General features: G+C 33.5%; 1 long non-coding RNA gene across 1 annotated transcript in view; it reads right to left on the bottom strand.

The window, feature by feature from the left end:
• The window catches only part of LOC309656921, a 442,326-nt gene extending 421,886 nt beyond the window's left edge, over positions 1 to 20,440 (bottom strand). Inside the window, exon 1 of the long non-coding RNA XR_014261614.1 lies at positions 20,044 to 20,440. This is a non-coding gene — a long non-coding RNA (uncharacterized lncRNA). The remainder of the gene's footprint in view (positions 1 to 20,043) is intronic.
• Between the last annotated feature and the right edge of the window lie 328 nt (positions 20,441 to 20,768).

Here is a 20,768-nt window from a genome sequence, read left to right as displayed (position 1 = left end):
ATTTAGCGAGTAAAAGAACAGATCCATTAACCCCCATAAATTCCAATATTTAGCATTAGGGATGAATTTTAAATTACTGTTAATTTTTTTCATTGTGTAAAAAAAAACCCTCAGGATATTGATTAAGTATAAAGAATGAATGAAATCTCCTTGGTATATACATATAACAAATATTTTGAATATTTAAATATGAAATGTGAACATAATCATTACTTAGAATGTTTTATTATTAAAAAAATAGTGGATTTCTAACATTTTGAAGCAGTTTAACACACTGTATGTAGTGTTTAACAGAGCTAGCTATTGAACAGGCAAGTATTTCTTTAAGGACATCTGCATCTCTGTAAATGTGAGCTAGTAGTTTGATTGGGTATTCTCTAATGATGACGAAACCCCCTAAAATCAGCTGCATGTACTAAAAATTACTCGATAGATTTTTTGAAATTGATATAAGTATGTTTTTGAACAGAGAGAAAACAAAGAAGCAAAAAGGTACATTTCTGAATGGTGAAGGAAGGAAACAGTAAGATATTTTATACATGTTACATATCAAGATAGAAATAAAAATAGGGTAGAAATTGATATTTTGCTAAAATAGTAATGGGTTAAAATATTTATGTACTAAATACATACAGACAAACACTTAAACATAATAGCAAGCATTTCTGGAAATTTTAAAAGAAATAACTCTTTACAAGTAATATTTTCAAATTGAAAAGCAGGTGAATATTCAAGCTAGCATATGAAATATTTATTGATTTATAAAATTCTGGTACAAGTGATTTGCTTGTATTTGTGATAGAATTCATTAGCCTTTAAATATGTTTCCAAAGATGTGATGAATATTTATTTAAGAAACTGATGATTTTAGGAAAAGTGGTATGGTGTATTTACCAAACACTGGCCTATGATTTATAAGCAGAGATGGCGCCTTATTAATGATTTAGTAGCAGTACTATCTATCACTGTCAGGGCAAAAGGTAAGAAAATGCCAATAAAAATCAATTGTATTTGATTTCTTTCCTCATAATAAATAGTATAATAAAAGGTATATTGACTTACAGAGACATAGTATACTTAACAATTTAACCTGCAATACCTATATTCCCAAAACAATTTAAACAATTCAAACTGTATGTGTATATGTGGCTTGTTAGAATATTGAGAGAGAAGGGGATTGGTTCAAATTAAGCTACTTTTCTGTTTTCACTGCATGATTTCTTTATCTCCCAGAAATCATATTGACTTTTAAACAGTATTTCAATATTATAATGTAGACCAGATTGTCCCAATTTCTTTGAAAAGAATATTCTCTTAATAATAAAGTTATTTTCTAAAAATAAATGGAGTAGTTTTTTTCACAATGTATCAGTTTTTTAAAATTCTGGAAAATGCATATTCCTGCTTTATGGAATTACTGAATCAGATCTGCATGCTGATTTTCAGGATCTTTCAGGGAAAAAAATTTTTTTAATTAAAGTTAGTCTGAATTTATAATATTGTCAGCATTCCTTGAGATGTTTACTACGATGTACCAATATCCAATTTTATAATGACTTTAAATTATTTTTAACAATGTAATTGGCACAAATTAAATTTCTCATTAAGTATATTATAATTCATCCATATTTTTATACCTTTGTTAAAAATAGAAATATATTTGTAAGTCATAACTACTAATTAGGTATCTGGTTTCAGTCATCCTAAATATCATTGGCTAGAATCTTATTTCCACTTTTTAAATCATAATGATTAGTTATAATTTTATAGATAATATTTAAATAGTTAACTCTATATTTTAGTAATATTTATAACTGGCATTTATTCCATAATTTCTGTTTGGTAATTTTTTAACAGAAATTCAGTGAGTAGTAAAATATTGGTTCTTGTACTGATGGAATAGCCTTATTTCACTAAGAATCTCAAATGATAGTTTACCCCATTATAGACTCGCAGAACAGTTTCCTTTCCTTAGGTCTTGTAAGGGATTACTCCATCTTACCTTTTGTCTATTATTGCTGAGAAAATGGCTCTCAGTCTCACTGTCATTCATTTGCAGGTAACTTACACTATTAAAGTATCCTTTCAGATTTTCTCTTCATATCTGATATTTTCAGTTTCACTATGTTCTATCTGGTGTGGCTTTATTTTACTTCTCCTATAAAGTAATTTGTGTCAACTTTTAAGGTAAGAGTTACGTCTTTGAGTTAGAACAAATCCTTAAACTTTATTAGATTTACTTTTTTCTCTACTATGTTCTTAATTATCTTTATCTGAAATAATCATTAGGAATATATTGATGCCTCTTAAAATAACACACATGTTTCTTAATAGCTTTTTCATAGTTTTCTTCTCTCTGTGAAGAGTGAAGGGGTCTTTGTCCTAAATTCTAATTGACTAAAATGCCCTAAGAATTTGTCCAGTCTGTAATTTTTAACATGTGGTTTGTTTTTACTCCAGTAATTACATAATTTAATTTCTGTGTGTTCATTTTTAGTACATATGCCCTTACTTAATCTTCCACTTTTACATTATACACTCTACTGAGTTGTATGAGTACTATTACTCTCCTTGTATCTGAAGTAATTAATCATAGTTATTGTACTTATTTGTTTTGTCTGGATAGACTAAATCTTCTGCTTTTTCAGTTTGTTAGGAATTATTACTACAAATTATTATTGTACCTTCATAACAATACTAGCTATTCTAATAAATAGACCCTCATTTATGACAGTTCAAAGACACCATGGAATTTTTTTTTTTTTGCCTTAAAACAGTAAAAAATGGCGGTTCTTGTTGGTAGATAACCTAGCCTCCTTCTATCTTGCTATACTTCTATCAGTAAGAGCCTCACCATTTTTTGGCATCCACAAGACAGAAGAGAAAAGGGATTAGGTGTAAAAAGCACATCCACAGTTTAGAATCTTACCTTGTAAATGAAAGCGATCTCTTCTCTTCATATTCGAATTGGAAAACAAGTCACATGGCCATACATAGATACAAGGGACTCTGGGAAGGTAGAACCTGGTCCAGCAACTGCTTTCTAGTCACAGTCACAGGTCTCTACTATGGACAGAAACGTAAGAGTTAACTGGTCTAGCCATTTCTGCCAACTCATATATATATTTTTTTTCTTCACGTACTTTGGATTTCTAGTTTAGGTTTACCCTGAGCCTCTGAGTAGAAATTCTCTCTGCTCATTCTCTCCCTCTCTCTTTCTCTCCTTTCTCTCTCCCTTTGTCCCTTCTTCCCTCCCTCCCCCTCTCCATTCATTCCCCTTTGTATTTGGTTTTGTGATTGCTTCACCCAGACACTGAGAGCCCCAAATACTTCACGGCTCAGATAGTCACAGCTCAGTCGTCCTTCACTATGTTGGCTTTTAGACATTGAATGATCTACCTTGTTTGGATATGATGCTCACTATGAGGCTGAGTGTACTTCTTCTCAAACCCTGACTATGTAGCCTTGACACAAACTATGGTCACACGTAGAGTGCATAGGTAAGATAGCCTTGTCACATCCCAATTTTTAAAAGTCTAAAAATTTACAATACACAGGTCTTTCACCTCCTTGGTTAAACTTATTCCTAGATATTTTATTCTGTTTGATGCAATTGCAAATGGAATTATTTTCTTAATATCTCTTTCTAATAGTTTGTTATTACTATATAGAAAAGTTTTTGTGTATTGATTTTGTATCCTGCAATTCTGTTTTTTGATCGAGTCTTTAGGATTTTTATATATTGATATAATATGTCATCTGCAAATAGTGACAGTTTTACATCTTTCTTTCCAGTTTAGATGCCTTCTATTTTTTTTTTCCTTGCCTAATTGCTCTGGCTAGGACTTCCAGTACCTATGTTGAATAGAAGTGTCAAGACTGGACATTCTTGTCTCGTTCCTGATCTTAGGGGAAAAGCTTTTCACTGTTGAGTATGATGTTAGCTGTAGGCTTGTCGTATATTGCCTTCCTTATGTTGAGGTACATACGCTCTAAACCTGCTTACTTGAGAGATTTTATCATAAATGAATGTTGAATTTTTTCAAATGCATTTTCTTCATCCTTAAATTTTAAAAAATGTTAAAAGTTTTTCTTCTTAGCTAGACTAGTGATACTCGCCCTCAGTTATTCTACAGAATGAAATTCCCACCACATGGTCCATTCCACAGCCAGTATTCCAGGATGCTAGGAAGATCAGTCTGAACGTTTTACTTTGAATTGCTGTTTGATTTCTGGTTTATACAGACAATGTTCTTCTTTTTTTTTTTTTTTTCTGAGTGTCCCTGTGGCATTTATATCTCTTGCTCTGTATTTAGAGTATTATGGAGTTAAATATGAATGGCCAGAGTCTTCCATATTGCTAGCCCATCTTTTTATAAGTATGTTGCTTATATTTTGTGAATTATATTTTCCACTAGTCAATTTTATATATTCTTCTTCTTTTTTGACTTGTGTCATCTTCTAATCTCTATATTTATTTAGGTCTTAAAATTTTATCATATTTGATGTGAATATTTCTGGTTGGCTTGGTGCCTCCAAATATTTCTAATGTTTATGTGGAAAAGTAAGTAGATAAAAGCACACCATTAACAATCTGCACCTTTATCTGATTCATTTTACGTAATCCCTATGTGCCCTTATGTTTTCTTTTCTTTTCTTTGTTTCTGTTTTTTGTTTGTTTGTTTGCTTTTGTGGTTTTTTTGCTTGGGTTTTTTTTTGTTTGTTTGTTTTTTGGTTATGTATGTATATAGCCAATACACTGTATACAATCTGGGAATTAAGTCCATAGGGATAGGAACTAAGGAACTATCAAGTCTTTAGAACAGGCACAAGAAAAATGACCCATAAAAAATTACAAGATTTTTACAGTTATAACCTCCAGATAATTTAGGGTGTATCAGACCTTATTTTTTTAAAGCAAAGTTAAAGCAATCTGAGAATCTTTCCTGAGACATCTAGGACTTTGCACCACAGTTAGTTAGCAAATTGATCCATGGTTCCTTTGTTTCTCTGGACCAGAGAAGTCACAGAGCCTACTTTTTCCTAAGGAATAGATTTGCTCATTCCTCCTTTCTCCTAAAACACAGTGAATGATAATGACAGACATTGCTCCCATGGCTCCCTCTAAAATGCCTTCAAGGTATATTTTGAGAAAAAATACCTTTCCCCATCCTGATTTAAACTTAGTGCTACCCTGTGATTCTGAGTCATTCATGAAATTTAAGCAGTTTCTATTTTTTTGAAGTTTAAAAAAATTGTAAGATAATTTAATACTTAAAACTAAGACCATTTATAACAGCTCTGTTCTAACAAAATAATTTTCACTTTTGCATGATTTCACATATTTGTATCACTTCACTTTTATTCAAATAAAGTTAAAAGAATGTGTGTGAAAAGATCATTCCCCATTACAACCAACACCTTCATAATAAAGTTTTTCTCAGTATTTATATTTGTAGTATCTATCAAGACATATCTTATGCCATGATGGCCTTCAGACTAATAGTCCCATATGAGGTTACATTCAACTATATTTTCACACAAAATGATTCTGATTCTCATTCAATACTTCACTACTTCAATATACTTCAATACCTCACTTTGGTTTTGTGAAAATGAAAGTCTCACACATACTGCTGAAGTAAGTATAAGTTTAAGAAGGCTTTTGTTTTCTAACTTACACAATTCTACAAAAGGGAACAGCTAAAGATAAATTTAAGTTGTCATATTTATAAATCTCATATATTTTTCCTACAAAATAAATATAAATATACATTTTGGGTATTAAAATATATGGAAGAAATACATATCTTTTGTGCTGCTAGCTGTCTAAGGTAAATACAGCTCATGTTTAATACATCTACCCAATATGTAGGCAATTTTTCTTGATGTAATAAATTATTATTTAGAATCTTTAGATTTTCTGCTTCAGACCACAGAGATTCTGGTTAATCATAATCACATTTTTATAGGTAAAAATTTAGTCATTATACATTTTCTGATGTGCATAATACAAGGAAGTATGATTTTGCTGATTATATACATATTGTTTACATATACATATATATTTATATTTGTTTATACATATATTCTCATTTTTATTTTATGTATGTAATAGGAAAATTCAGTAAATGTAATAAAAATAATAAACATGTTGATAATATTGTTTCAAGCTTGGATCTGACTTTCTAGTATCTAAATTACTAATACATTTTTTATTTTGTTTGCTTCCTTATTTAATTGTTTTTAATTTTTTTCCCCTTATTAACCTAACTGTTATATCACTGGGCTAAATACACCATGTAGAAGAGAAAACCTTCACTATCGATAGTCGCATAATATAAAGAGGATACATAGTGGCTTTCAAAAGTAATGTATTTCTTTTGATTATGAAATAATACATGGTAATGCTGGAAAAACTGGCAGGGGAGAAAAGTCTAAATATAATCTGTAATTCAATTCCAGACAATAATATTGTTATTATGTTTCCTTCCAGGTTATTTTATATTTATATTCACATATAAATAGATATTCAGTGAAATCATATAGTTGCCATATTTGTGTAACCTGCATTTCCCTTGATTTTAAGAACTTAGTATATTATTCTATTATATTAAACCCCATATTTTACTTGGCTAATCTCTTACTGTTTCTAAATTGCAGTTTTTGAATATAACTTTGGAAATTACCGGTAATACTTGCTTCCTTAGAAAAAATAAATTTCAAGTTGTTGATTATCTCAAAATACATATTTTATGCACTTTGAAAATATATTGCCAAATTATGCTTCAGAAATTTTCCATAAATTTATATTCCAAAAATATACATCAGAATCAATATGCTGCTCTTTTACCAACACAATTAAAAATATATACTAGGTAGATCACATGTTTTTCAATAGTCATAGGGATGGTGGTAGAAAAGCAATATGAAAAATTTCATCCATTTAAGAGAAGCAGGCTGAGGGGATTTAGGAATCATACAGAAAAACACCAAATAATTCTAAGACCAAAAGTCTTTCCAAACTATAATAAATGTTCTCCTACTCTTTAGATTCCTCAAAGTCTCCCTGACTTCTGGCCTGAAACATTCATTCTCCAGTGCTGGAAGCGTGGAATGTGGGCATACAATAGCTCTCCACTGAGTTACTTCCAAGTCTTGTCATGGGCTGAAGAGAGATGCTTGCCCAATGTCATTACTCCTTCCTTGGGGCAACCCACTTGCAATAACTAGTTGACATGGCAATATGAAGGCCCAGATCCTTTGCTCCAATTTGGTACAACTCTGAGGGACAATTCCAGTTCTAGTGTTCCCTTTGGATGGGATCTGTGTTACAGTTCAACTTCCACTACTACCTAAACCTGCTTCTTTACTTCCTTAGAGATGTTAATTCTGAGAATATTTATCATAAAATTTCTGCATGGAAATTTCCATCTCAGAGTCCTCCTGGGAGAAACCGACTTACAATACCTAATGTAATCTTCATAACACCAAAAAAGGAAAAAAAAGCATATTTCTTATTTTTTTCCTTGTGTGACAGTTGGAAAGAGACTGATTAATCCTGAGACCACCTTATTCTTTAATATTAAAGGTATTACTAGAAAGGGGACATTGAACAGGAAATAATATAGAAAAAGAAAACTGAGGTGGTCAGTGGCTCCTGGATGAAAAAAATTATATAAACTTTATGCCCCCTTTGAAGTTTTCCTCCTTTACTAGATTAACAATTCTTTGAACAACACTTGGAGCTTTCACTATATATTTCTCCATGCTGTGGGAACAGGGGATCTGCTAAGGAGACTGGAATGAAGAGGAAACTCTAGAGCTGACTGTCTCTGAAAAGCAAAGTTCCTGGGGTCAGCCTGAAGTGGAAAAAGCTGTTCAAAAGCTTAAAATATGCTGGATAAGAATAAAATATGCCTCAAATCTGAAGTGATTTGAGGACTTTTAACCTAAACACATTTTAAAAGATCAAAGACTAAATCTACCAACAGGCAAATGCAAAGCATAGAGGCTAGAATTCTGCAAACCCAGCCCTCAGGTCTAATCTCTAAGGAGAGAAAAACCAGTCTCAGACAAAGTGCATATGAAGCCAGGGAGAATGATTAGATATGTTACCTGGGAAGTATCTAATTTAGGTAAGGCTGTCCATGTTACACATTAGTAAGATTGAAAGAAATATGGCAAAAATTATGGAGAAAATTTTAAAAAGGAGGAAAAGAGGGAAGTATGACTTACCAAAGTTAAAGACAAACATACTTTTTACTCAAGATAATAAAAAAATTTTAATCAATGAAAAAAGTTATATTTAAAATACAATGTTAAGATAAACAGATAATGCTGGGGACAAAAGTAAAATTATTATAGAAACAAACATTAGTAAGATAAAATTATAGCAGCAGAATTCCATTTTATCAGTACCTAAACAAATAGACTGGAAGATACACTTGGGATAATCACTGAGAAATCAGAGGGGAAATTAACATCAACTTGAAGCAAGATAATAATTATGAAGTACATATTACAAGAATATTAAGAAATGGATAATTGATTCACCTGAAATATAAAGCACAAAATATGGAAGAGAAAAAATATTTTAAAATATTGTAGAATATAAATTTATTGAAATTAAAAAATTGAAGCAGAAAACTGAAAGAAAAATCATTTGTCAATAATTAATTGATTAAGGTACAATCAACACTTGATATATTATGTTATGGCTATTTGAAGCACCCCCAGGGATGGGTAAAATTCAAGTAAATTAAAGGGGTGAAATCAGGATGGTTTCAAAACTCTCCTGAGGAGTATTCAGCAGAAAGTCTTCAAGAACGATTTCTGTAGGTCAATGAAGGAAATCCAGCCAACCTGTCATGCAGATATAAAATCAAAATTACAATGGTTGTTTTCCTTTATCTTAGCTAACTGCTCACATGGTCACACTTAAGATTAACCACCAGCACTAGTAACTGCCTTTTCTCTGAAATGCATATTTTAAGAATCCTGTTGGGAATTCCCTGGTGGTCCAGTTGTTAGGACTCTGTGCTTCCACTGCTGGGTGGCCCAGGTTCGATCCCTAGTTGGGGAACTAAAATGCCACAAGCCAAGCAGCACTGCCATAAATAAATAAATAAACAAACAAATAAATAAATAAAAAACAATTTGTGGCAGAGTCAAAAATAGAAAAAAAAGCCACTATTTAAAAAAAAAAGGGAATCCTGTCTCCCGAATATCATGTCTTTTCCCACCAAGTTTTCTTACTCTAAGTGCTGTACTCCAACAGTCTTGATTGCCCTGAGAACTCCAACCAGTTGATGCCACAAGTTTTCACTATGCAGCAATCAATTTGTTTCCTCACTTCCTTTATTAACAATATCATCCCCTAAATTCTTATGCTACTCTCCCCATCTGACCTATGCAAGTAGACAAACCTCACCCCAGTTACTGATCTATTATGAGTTCACACCTAAGTGTCTGAATAACACTACAAAAATAATATAACAATGTTACATAGTCCCACCTTATTTATGTACACAAATCTCAAATGGGCACTATTACATGTATCTATTAACTTCACATTCCCATTCTCTGATATAGCTAGTTTATATCCCATCTACTTGCCCCTGCACACTCAGCAGAAAACTTTTCCTAACGTTTTGTTTGAAAAATGAAAGCAATTGGAAGAGAAAAAGTCATACTTCTATTCCCAGATCTAACAATGCTCCTTCTTTTGAACACATATGTTCTGACTTCACTCATACTACAAATTAAGAAATACCTTACTTCCATCTAACGTCTTGTAACTTAGCAGGACCCTATGGGGCCTTCCTGGGACCAAACACCCCCAACCGTGTCCTCTGCTTGCCTCTTGTTTATAGAAAAGCCGTAGTCTTCGAGGCATCTCCTGAGTCACAAAATCTTGACTCACGGATTAATGGTTGAAAACATGTAAACATTTAATAACAAAAATAGCAGTTGGGCTAGGAGAACTGGTAAGAATTTAGAGTAACTCAACTACATGACTGTCACAGAATCTTTAGTTCTTCCCTGAAGTACCTAGATAACAGTATCTGATGAACATTTCCTGAGTTGTTTTACATATGCTAAACCTCCACCAAATGGAAGAAGTTAACTGCATGATGACCATTAGCATGTAGCCCCCAGACCTACTGGAGCCTGAGGATTGATAATGTTAACCCCTGTGACATAGCCCTGTTACCTCACCATCAACCAATCAGAGAATTGTGCATAAGCTTAACCACATACCCTGCAACTGTCTTCTCTTACCTTGCCTTTAAAAATGCTTCCCTGAAACTCATCTGGGAGTTTGGGTTTTTGAGCACAAGCCACCCATTCTCCTTGCATGGTTCATGCAATAAACCTTTCTCTGCTCCAAATTCCAGCGTTTGGGGTTGAGTGTCCTCACAGTGTGCCAGGCACATGAACTTGGGTTTGAAAACAGTCTGTCATTTGTAATGTGACTGCCATACCCCTCCATCAACTCAAGAATTTTAATACTGAAATTTTCCTCTCTCACCGTTTATCATCAAGAGTTTTTTTTTTTCTATATCATTTATAGAGTTTTAGTTTAAAAATCCATGTTAAGAAAAAAATTCCCTTGACCCAACATTTCCCTCTAGGAATTTTCTAATTCTCTGCTGTTCATTGCAAAAATAGTAACCTAAAAGAGGTGTCTATATTTATGTTCCTTTTTACTTCCCCATACATATTTTCCAAGTCATTTCATATGGACTTTTATATCCTCCTAATTTAAAAAAAGAATTAAAAAGGATTTTGTAAGATGGATGAATATTAAATAAATTTCCACAACTAATGTCTAAGTGTTATTTATATACTGGACTATGTTATGAGGACTGTTACAAGCTTGCTAATCTATAACCCTAAATTAGAGATTAGCGGTAACTAGATTATTAAGATTACAAATGAGAAAAATAAAATTTGTAATTGGATATTTCTATTTTTATATCTTCATAGGTACAAAAGAGGGAGGCATAACACATTCAGAGAGAATATTAGTAACCAGGTGCTTATACAAGGAGTTTAAATATTAGAGTATCTCTGTCCATCCATTCAAGCAGGAAGAACTTGGAGAGTTTCTATTTCCATTCAAATACTTGAAAGATATAAGGTAGAAATATGTATTAGCCATAGTTTCCCAGAGAAACACAATTAAGAAGATATATATACGTATATATAGAAAGAGATTTATTTTAAGTTTGGCTGACATGATTATGGAGGCTGAGAAGTCCCACAATCTGCCTTCTGTAAGCTGGAAACCAAGGAATGCTGGTGATTTAGTTCAAAGGCATAAGAATCAGAGAGCTGATGGTGTATTTCTCCAAGTCTATGTCTGAAAGCCTGAGATCCAGGAGCACCAAGGGCAAGAGAAAAATCACTGTTCATATCAACCACTCATGCAGAGAGAGAGAGCAAGCAAATTATTCCTTTCTCCAAATATTTGTTATATTCAGGCCCTAAAAAGTTTTTATGATGCCCATTCACATGTGGAGGGCAATTTAGTTAACTCAGTCTACCAAATAAAATGCTAATCTCTTTTGGAATCATTATCCCAAATACACCCAGAAATAATGTTTAACCGGATATCTGGACATCAATGATACAGTCAAGTTGACACAAAATTAACTATCACAATGTTTTATGTTTAAAAGGCTGAGCTATTGGTTATTTTGATATTATGTATATTCATTTGATATATGTTGTAACATATAAAAGTACTATTTAAAAAACAGACTCATTTGACTGATGTTTACATTTAGAGTTTGAACTTTTTATTCATTTTAAAAAATCCTGATAGATCTATTAGTTGTGGCCTGGCACTGAAAAGTGTTTATCTCCTGATATTTGACCAATACTTTTCCTATATCAAGAATTTGAAATAATCATAATACAGCATACTACAAAACACCTTTAAAAATAAATTTCAAAACTGATAATAAATGGTTTATTTTGATTTTGTACATATATATGTATGGTATATATAAATATTTATATGTATAATACATGTATATCTAAAACCAATACAAAATATCCTTATATTAGAAGACACAAAAATTTTAGGAAACATCAATATAGTTCATATAATTAATGTAGAATTACCTCTCTTAACAAATAAGGTTCTAGCCAGTAGGGTTCATAGGCAAATTGTTTCAATATATTTAAATAAATTTTCACCCTTCCAGATATCCATGCTTCTTAGCGTGTAATTTTGCAGTCCCTCTTGCTAAGAGCCAACATGTATATCTGAACCTTAACTTTGGACTTGGCCAAGTGGTGACAGTCCAAGGTGATGGAAGTAACAGTGTACTGATTTTGAGTTTAGGCCTAAAAAAACCCTAACCAATTTCTGTTTCCCTCTTGCAGCTCTTCCATCTCCATGTGAAACATGTTCCACTTAGGTCTGTGGTCTCAGGAGAATAAGATCCAGTGTAACATGTCAGTTTTTCCCTGGTTTACTGGTAGAGTCATGAGCAATTCTGCCCAAGACTAGCAGACTGCTTAGCGTAGCCCAGTGTGAAACAGCTTATATCAGGCTGACCTACAGATGCCTGAGCAATAATATATTATTGTTGGTTAAAGCCACTGACTTTTGTAGTGGATTCTAGGCAATAATAAAATATAGGTGGATTTATAATGATTGATTTGAACACACTCTGATAGTCTAGAAGATCTAATGATAGAAGAGATTACCGAATGATTTTGATGGAACTATTATATTCTCATATTGAGCTTTGCCAGACACAGGTTGATGCCCTGGTGAATCTAGAACTGTGGGTGTTCTGAATGCATCAAAAGTCTAGGCCAGTGAGAAATTCTTCCAGCTGGGATGCTGTATTAACTAAGCTGTATAGAGAAGAGATATTTAAGACACTTATACATTTAGTTATGGTCTTGATTTACTGTGCCGTATATCACCTGGATAAAAACTTGATCTCTCCCAACAATGTCTTTCCAATCTACTCACAATTATTTAATTCAGTTCTGGAATTCAACAGTTTTTACACATCACCTCTCAACTAACTCCTAAAATACACCAGATTGTCATGTTTTCACTGCTCAAATTTGAAAATTAAGCAAATCAAGGTGCTATCATTAAATAAATTAAACTCATAAAGATTTTTAAGTTTTTAAAAAAATTATGGGTCAAGGTTTTTTCATACACTCATATTTTTCTTCTCATATTACAACTTTCACACAAATTGAAATACTTAAAATCCTGACTGTGAGCCACATGGGATGAAAAAAAAACTGTGCCAAAGCTATCAACACATGTAATGCATTGTGAACAAGGAGAGAAGTACATATAGGAGCTATTTTGTTTGTCTACTGCTATGTTAACATGCTTATAGTTTTTATGGCTTGTGATCACTTAAAAAGCTTCAATCATCTTGTAAAGGAAGTATGCCAAGATCCGTGAGTTTTTTTAGAGCAGATTAAATGACTGCCTTTTAAAACTGTAACCTTCAAGTACATGAAGGACTATTATAACCAGCTGCTCTTCATTTCCACTGAGAGTAGAAGACATGGAAATATGTTTAAATCACAGCAGGAGTGATTTAGATTGGACAACAGGAAGATACACTTGACAAAAATTCATACTGGACCCTAAAAAGATTACCAAGGGAGATTTGTAAACTCCTTTTCCACACAGGTCTTTGCCAATAAATTCTACAACTACTGTGATGACCTTGAATTCTTGCAAGTAGGTCAAGGAGGTGAACAATGAAATGCTAAGGTAACCAGAAGTCTTATTGTTCTGTACTAGGATGGTAGAAATTATCTTATTGTACTCATTCCCTTTCTCACACACATGACTTCCTTTTTTCCCCTTACTTAATATGAATCCTAATGACTAAGTCAGTGTAAATTGGTCATTTCTCTTTTCCCACTGTGGTGCTTTGTTATGAGCAATAAAGGTCTATACCAAAATACCAAATGTAAAGAAAGCTAAAATGATGCCATTTTTTATTGACTTAATTTATCTCATATTTCATTCTTAATACTAAATGATGCCATGTATTTTCTATTCTGAGTGTTATATTTTATCAAAATTATTTATTACTGCCTTAATATTGCTTTTTATCTTGGTATTTTGTACTGAGAAAATAATATGAATCAAAATATCCTTTGCATTCAGAAGATATTCTACTTTGTTGTTGAAAACGTATTTGAATGAGTTGGAAATGAAATACCACTATGAAAGAGCAAAAATTGTCAAAAGTGTACTTTTTCTTTATTACTATATTCATCTAAGTTATGCTTTCCCATTTAATGTAGTATCATTAATAGAATAAGTTAAACTGTTATTTCTGTAACTAAACTAGCTATCTATATTCTTTTTATGTTAGGTATTGGAGTTGATTTATTTTAATGGCCTCAATAATTCCCCTACCCCATGTGTATGCTCTTTGGCAATAGCTTTGCAATACTCCTAACAAGAAGTAGGATTCATTTCCTCAACCACTGAATCTGAGCTGGAAATATGACTTCCCTTGACCCATAGGATGGTGTACAGATGACATTTTAGAGTTCAGGAGATGACTTGACAAGAAGTCTTTAACTTCCCTTCCTTTCCTCTTCTAGCCATAAGGCCACTATATAAAGCCATGCCACTGGAACATGAGAAACCACATGAATGAGAACTGAGGAACCACAGTCCGCATGGGTTCAACCTAGGTCAAGCCATTTTATGACTGCAACCTCATGAGAACCCCAAGAGAAACCCCTCTCAAAGTCCCTCATGTGAGCGCAGCTCAAGTTTCCTACCCACAACATCATGAGCAATTAAGGTGGCATTGTTTGAAGCATTATGTTTTGAGGTGGTTTGTTAAGGAGCAATAAACAACCCATAGTGATATTATGGACATACCACATCATCAATTTATAATTTACAAACAAAATAAATTATAACATGAAATATGCTTTTACCCACGTGAAAATAATATTCTATACTGCATAATGTACCTTAATAAAACCATTATGGGTGAATAAAAAGTATCATAATATAATATAATTAAAGAAGAAGACACATTTAAAGGGAAAAATGTAGAGATGAAAAAAATAGAACCATACAACCAATTTGATAAGGATTTCAAAGGGTCATGGGCTATTATATATGGCATCTGAAAGACTAGGTAAATGATTTTTTTAAAAATAATTCTTCGGCTACTATTGACATAAACTCTACCTCAGTGTCTTCACTTCGTTTTTCCAATGTCATGCTCTCCCCATGTCCTCACTGTACTATTTTAACTGTCTTTTCTTAGCCTCTTCGTTGGTTCTTATTTATTTGCCAAGTCTTTCAAAAGCATAAGTAAATAGCATTCAGTGGGATACAGGGGAGTCAGGAAAGCAAATAAACGGAAGTGGCATAGTGGAACTGCCTGCCAGCCAGAGTCCTGAAGCAAAGAGCATGGGGACTGTTAAGTATCAATGGCGGAGGCAATGCTAGCTTAAGCTGATTGTTTCTGAGGAAAGATTTTGGCTGTGCCTTTCTTTCTTAACTATTGTCCAGGTCTAGTGTTTCTGCTTTCCCATTGATTCTACAAACTCTTTGATACACCTATCTTGCCTAATCAAACATAGTTTCTAATGCTTGCAACCAATAAGTAACAATGTGACAGTATCTGAACTGAGTGGAAGCAATAGATCCTCAAGAAAATGAGGAAAACCTGGAACTGGACACCTGAATTTGTAGCATTAAAAGGAGTGAAAATCAGGAGATGGATATCTGGCTATACATGGCATACAATAGAGAAACATCTCAACAAATTCTTGTCTGGAAAGTAGTTCTCATGAAAAGTGTCTTTGTGTGAATAAAAGGCCACTTCTATGAAGGAAATAAGAAGTTTAAGATGTTGGATTTCTTTAATGACATTGGAAATTTTCCATAAACTAGAAACAAAAGCTCAAATACATTTATAAATATTCTATATTTCAGTCAATTTTAACTATAACCTGTTGCTAAATAACTTACCAGATTGATATTATTTTCATTCCTCCTGGCATGGCACGGTTGTAAATCACAACTAAGTATCTAAACATTTTATTTAAAAGATCTACAGTTTAGCTTACAGGATAATTTAGATTTTTTTCTGCATACTCCCTAAGGACATTTCATGTAAGTGGAAGTTGATAGACCATTCAGGTGAGTTTATGATAAGTTCCATAAGATCACCGCAGTCTTGTCTCCTAATTACACTGTCTGATAAGAAAAAAAAAAAAAAATGCTACTCTCTTCAGTCAACTGAGGTACATTGTGGTGAATTCCTGAAAAGCCCAGTTTTTGAATATTTGTTATTTAACAGAAGCCAAAATGCAATTGAGGGAAAGTGATAATTAAGATAGTCATAAGTAGGGAAACTATATCATTTATTGTTTATACAGTGACAATTTTGAGAGTAAAATGGGCCATTACTGACAATAACATCTGGATAATGGACATAAATTGACCTGTTCCAGGCAAACTGGGAGGTACAGTCTTTAAAGCATATTGAGGATCCATTCCTCTGGGTTTTCTTAATTCAACTTGCGGTATTCTTCTCTTAGGTAACATTCAGCACACTTGTAAACATTTTTTTCCAAGTTCGAATTCCCCGCAAGAATACAAACTTCAAGAGGGAAACAACCTCATGTGTCTTATTCAGTATCTAGCACAGTGTATGGCATGTAATTCTGCTAAATATTTGATAAATAAATTATTCATTGCTAAATATCCAGCTAGTGTTTGGTGTAAAAACAAGAAAAATCCAGATAAAATTGTTACAGAAAAAATAGTTTATTTCTTTGTGTACCCATATTATAGAAGGGATTGTCCAATATACTATTTTTGGATCTTTACATTAGTGAAACTCATTTTATACTTCTAGAAGATAATAACAGAAAATTATATAAATTGAAGAACTGAGATAGTTCTACCTATCCACAATAAATGTAATATAACTCTCACAAATCTAAATTGAGTATGGATGCAAAAATATAGAAATATCAGAGATAAATGAAAACATTAATATCAGTAATTATTTTATCAAATAATCTTGGGACATCTTTTATTTTCAGATTACCATTTTGGGTCTTTTTTTGATTTTACGGACTTTGTGTTTGCACATAATTATGAAATCTGTATAATTTCACTTTATTATAAAATTTTTTTATTGCCTGAAATTATTGGTTAAATATGAACATATATGAATTACAAATACTGTCAAATGGTAGTTGTTTGTTAATTACTGCACTCTTTTAGTATATTTTAATCAAAATGAATTACAAATATTTTCAAATGGTAGTTGTCATTTCTTGTGCTCCTTTAAAATATTTTAATCCATATATCAGCATCAAAGAAGAATTGTTTATAGATAGCTCAATCAGTAAATGTTTTATTTTATTACAAAAATAATAGAAGATAAATGTTAAGTGCTTTTCTTTGCTTTTTATTTTCATATTTTTCACTATTAAAATCCATCAATAAATTAATTGCTCCTTAGGGTCTTTTTTGCTCAGCAGTTTGGAATCATGAAGTAGGATCTTAAGAAAAACCTGCAAATAAATTTTGAATTATTACTTGAAAATGTAATATGAGAAGCCCTTATTTGAAATTCAAAGAGTTGCTTACAAAGCTCCTGATATGTCAACATTTTTAAAGCTTTTCTCTTTTAAAATATACACACACACACACACACGCACACACTACTGCACTTTAAAAATCCCCAAATATTTTTAATATCTTTTATTATTTGTAGAGAGAGGTCCAGATAAATACTATATAGTAGTAAGTGTATATTTCCTATATAGAAATGTGTATCTGTGGTAGAGTCCTAATAGTAATAATTAATTAGAAATGAATACAAAACATGAAATTAACTCTCCATTCTATTACAGTTTCTGTGATGTGGTATGTCCATTCTTACTTTAGAAAATAATTACACATCTTGGTCAAAATGGTGTTTTAGATTCCTCAGTTGTTTGACTTCATCAAATTTGAGAAACAGATTTAACTATCAATTTGAATTCTCTGCTTTATCCAATATAGAAGAGAAATACATTTTCTAATATAAATTCTAATTTCAGCTGCACAAATCTTTGACAGCATGACTGAGCTGTTTTTTTGACACATCTTCTACCTTGAAAAATAACCTTTATAATCTTCTTGAGTTTTGAGATAACAAGATCTTTCTGCAAAACAGACACTGAGGAAATAATCACAGTGGCTCGCTCTGCCTTGTATCCTCCATTTTATCAGCTCTCTGCTCTTGCTGCCCTTGTTGACCTCCAGAGTCGAAGCTGAAGAGCATCTTAAGGCTTTTTTCATCATTGATTAGAAAATAAGCAAAAGATTAGCATGAAAATTAAAGCCTGAATGCATACTTTCGTTTTCATATATATTTAGAGTATACTTATTAATTGAATTTAATAACAAGTATGAATGCAATTATAGGCAATTGACTTGACATTTGTGTCCTTAGAGCAGTTTCAATTAGAGAACAAAAAGTCAACATAAAGAAGGAATGCTATTAAGAAATAGGGGTAGCTATGGAGGGGTTCACTTGCTGGTTCATAGAATGTGTACACTTTAAAGCTTAATAGACACTAACAGATGTGGGCTTTAAAAAATAATAAGCTTACTATGTGGGTGGTCTTATCCATTTTTGTCACAAAATATGTTATGCTGTTTATGAACTATTTTTTTAATCCAGAACTTGATCATTTTGTAATCACTTGGTAAGTAAGAATGAAGGTGAAAAGGAGACCTACGTCATTTAATCATAAGTCCAAGATTTAAAATTTTAGATACAAATTATTTTACTTGAGCATCAATATTTAGTTTGATTTATCAATAAGTTTTTTCAAGTGGATAAGGTAAATGTGAATCTTAAAGACACTCAAAGTGGAATCAAATGCAAGCACACATGTGAAATCTCATGTACATATTTAGATGACAATTACAACTATATTTTCTTTAATTACTACTGAAACTGACTTAAACTCCAAAAAGAAGTAGTTTGCAAAATATAGAAAAAGGATTTTAGGATTGGGGATTAACCAAGATGGCGGAGTAGAAGGACGTGCTCTCTCTCCCTCTTGCGAGAGCACCAGAATCACAACTGGCTGCTGGACAATCATAGACAGGAAGACCGTGGACTTCACCAAGGAGGATACCCCACGTCCAAGGACAGAGGAGAAGCCACAGTGAGACGGTAGGAGGGGCGCAATCAGAGTAAAATCTAATCCCATAACTGCTGGGTGGGTGACTCACAGACTGGCGAACACTTATACCACAGAAGTCCACCCACTGGAGTGAATGTTCTGAGCCCCACGTCTGGCTTCCCAACCTGGAGGTCCGGCAACAGGAGGAGGAATTCCTAGAGAATCAGACTTTGAAGCCTAGTGGGAATTGATTGCAGGACTTCGACACGACTGGGGGAAACAGAGACCCCACTCTTGGAGGGCACACACAAAGTAGTGTGCACATCGGGACCCAGGGGAAGGAGCAGTGACCCTGGGGGAGACTGAACCAGACCTACCTGCTGGTGTTGGGGGGTCTCCTGCAGAGGCGGGGGGTGGCTCTGTTTCACTGTGGGGGCAAGGACTCTGGCAGCGGAGGTTCTGGGAAGTGCTCCTTGGCGTGAGCCCTCCCAGAGTCTGCCATTAACCCCACCAAAGAGCCCAGGTAGGCTCCAGTGTTGGGTTGCCTCAGGCAAAACAACCAACAGGGAGGGAACCCAGCCCCACCCATCAACAGTCAAGTGGATTAAAGTTTTACTGAGCTCTGACCGCCACAGCAACAGTCAGCTCTACCCACCACCAGAGCCTCCCATCAAGCCTCTTAGATAGCCTCAACCACCAGAGGGCAGACAGCAGAAGCAAAAAAAACTACAATCCTGCAGCCTGTGGACCAAAAACCACAGTTACAGAAAGATAGAGAAGATGAAAAGGCAGAGGGCTATGTACCAGATGAAGGAACAAGAAAAAACCCCAGAAAAACAACTAAATGAAGTGGAGATAGGCAACCTTCCAGAAAAAGAATTCAGAATAATGATAGTGAAGATGATCCAGGACCTCGGAATAAGAATGGAGGCAAAGATTGAGAAGATGCAAGAAATGATTAACAAAGACCTAGAAGAATTAAAGAACAAACAAACAGAGATGACCAATACAATAACTGAAATGAAAACTACACTAGAAGGAATCAATAGCAGAATAACTGAGGCAGAAGAACGGATAAATGACCTGGAAGACAGAATGGTGGAATTCACTGCTGCGGAACAGACTAAAGAAAAAAGAATGAAAAGAAATGAACACAGCCTAAGAGACCTCTGGGACAACATTAAACGCAACAACATTCGCATTATAGGGGTCCCAGAAGGTGAAGAGAGAGAGAAAGGACCAGAGAAAATATTTGAAGAGATTATAGTCGAAAAATTCCCTAACATGGAAAAGGCAATAACCACCCAAGTCCAGGAAGCGCAGAGAGTCCCATACAGGATAAACCCAAGGAGAAACACGCCGAGACACATAGTAATCAAAGTGGCAAAAATTAAAGACAAAGAAAAATTATTGAAAGCAGCAAGGGAAAAACGACAAATAACATACAAGGGAACTCCCATAAGGTTAACAGCTGATTTCTCAGCAGAAACTCTGCAAGCCAGAAGGGAGTGCCATGATATATTTAAAGTGATGAAAGGGAAGAACCTACAACCAAGATTACTCTACCCGGCAAGGATCTCATTTAGATT

The sequence above is a fragment of the Balaenoptera physalus genome (assembly GCF_965194825.1).
Source record: "Balaenoptera physalus genome assembly, chromosome: 3".
NCBI classification, from domain to species: domain Eukaryota; kingdom Metazoa; phylum Chordata; class Mammalia; order Artiodactyla; family Balaenopteridae; genus Balaenoptera; species Balaenoptera physalus.
Note: the sequence above shows the minus strand (reverse complement) of the source record. Positions and strands in the feature narration are given on the sequence as shown.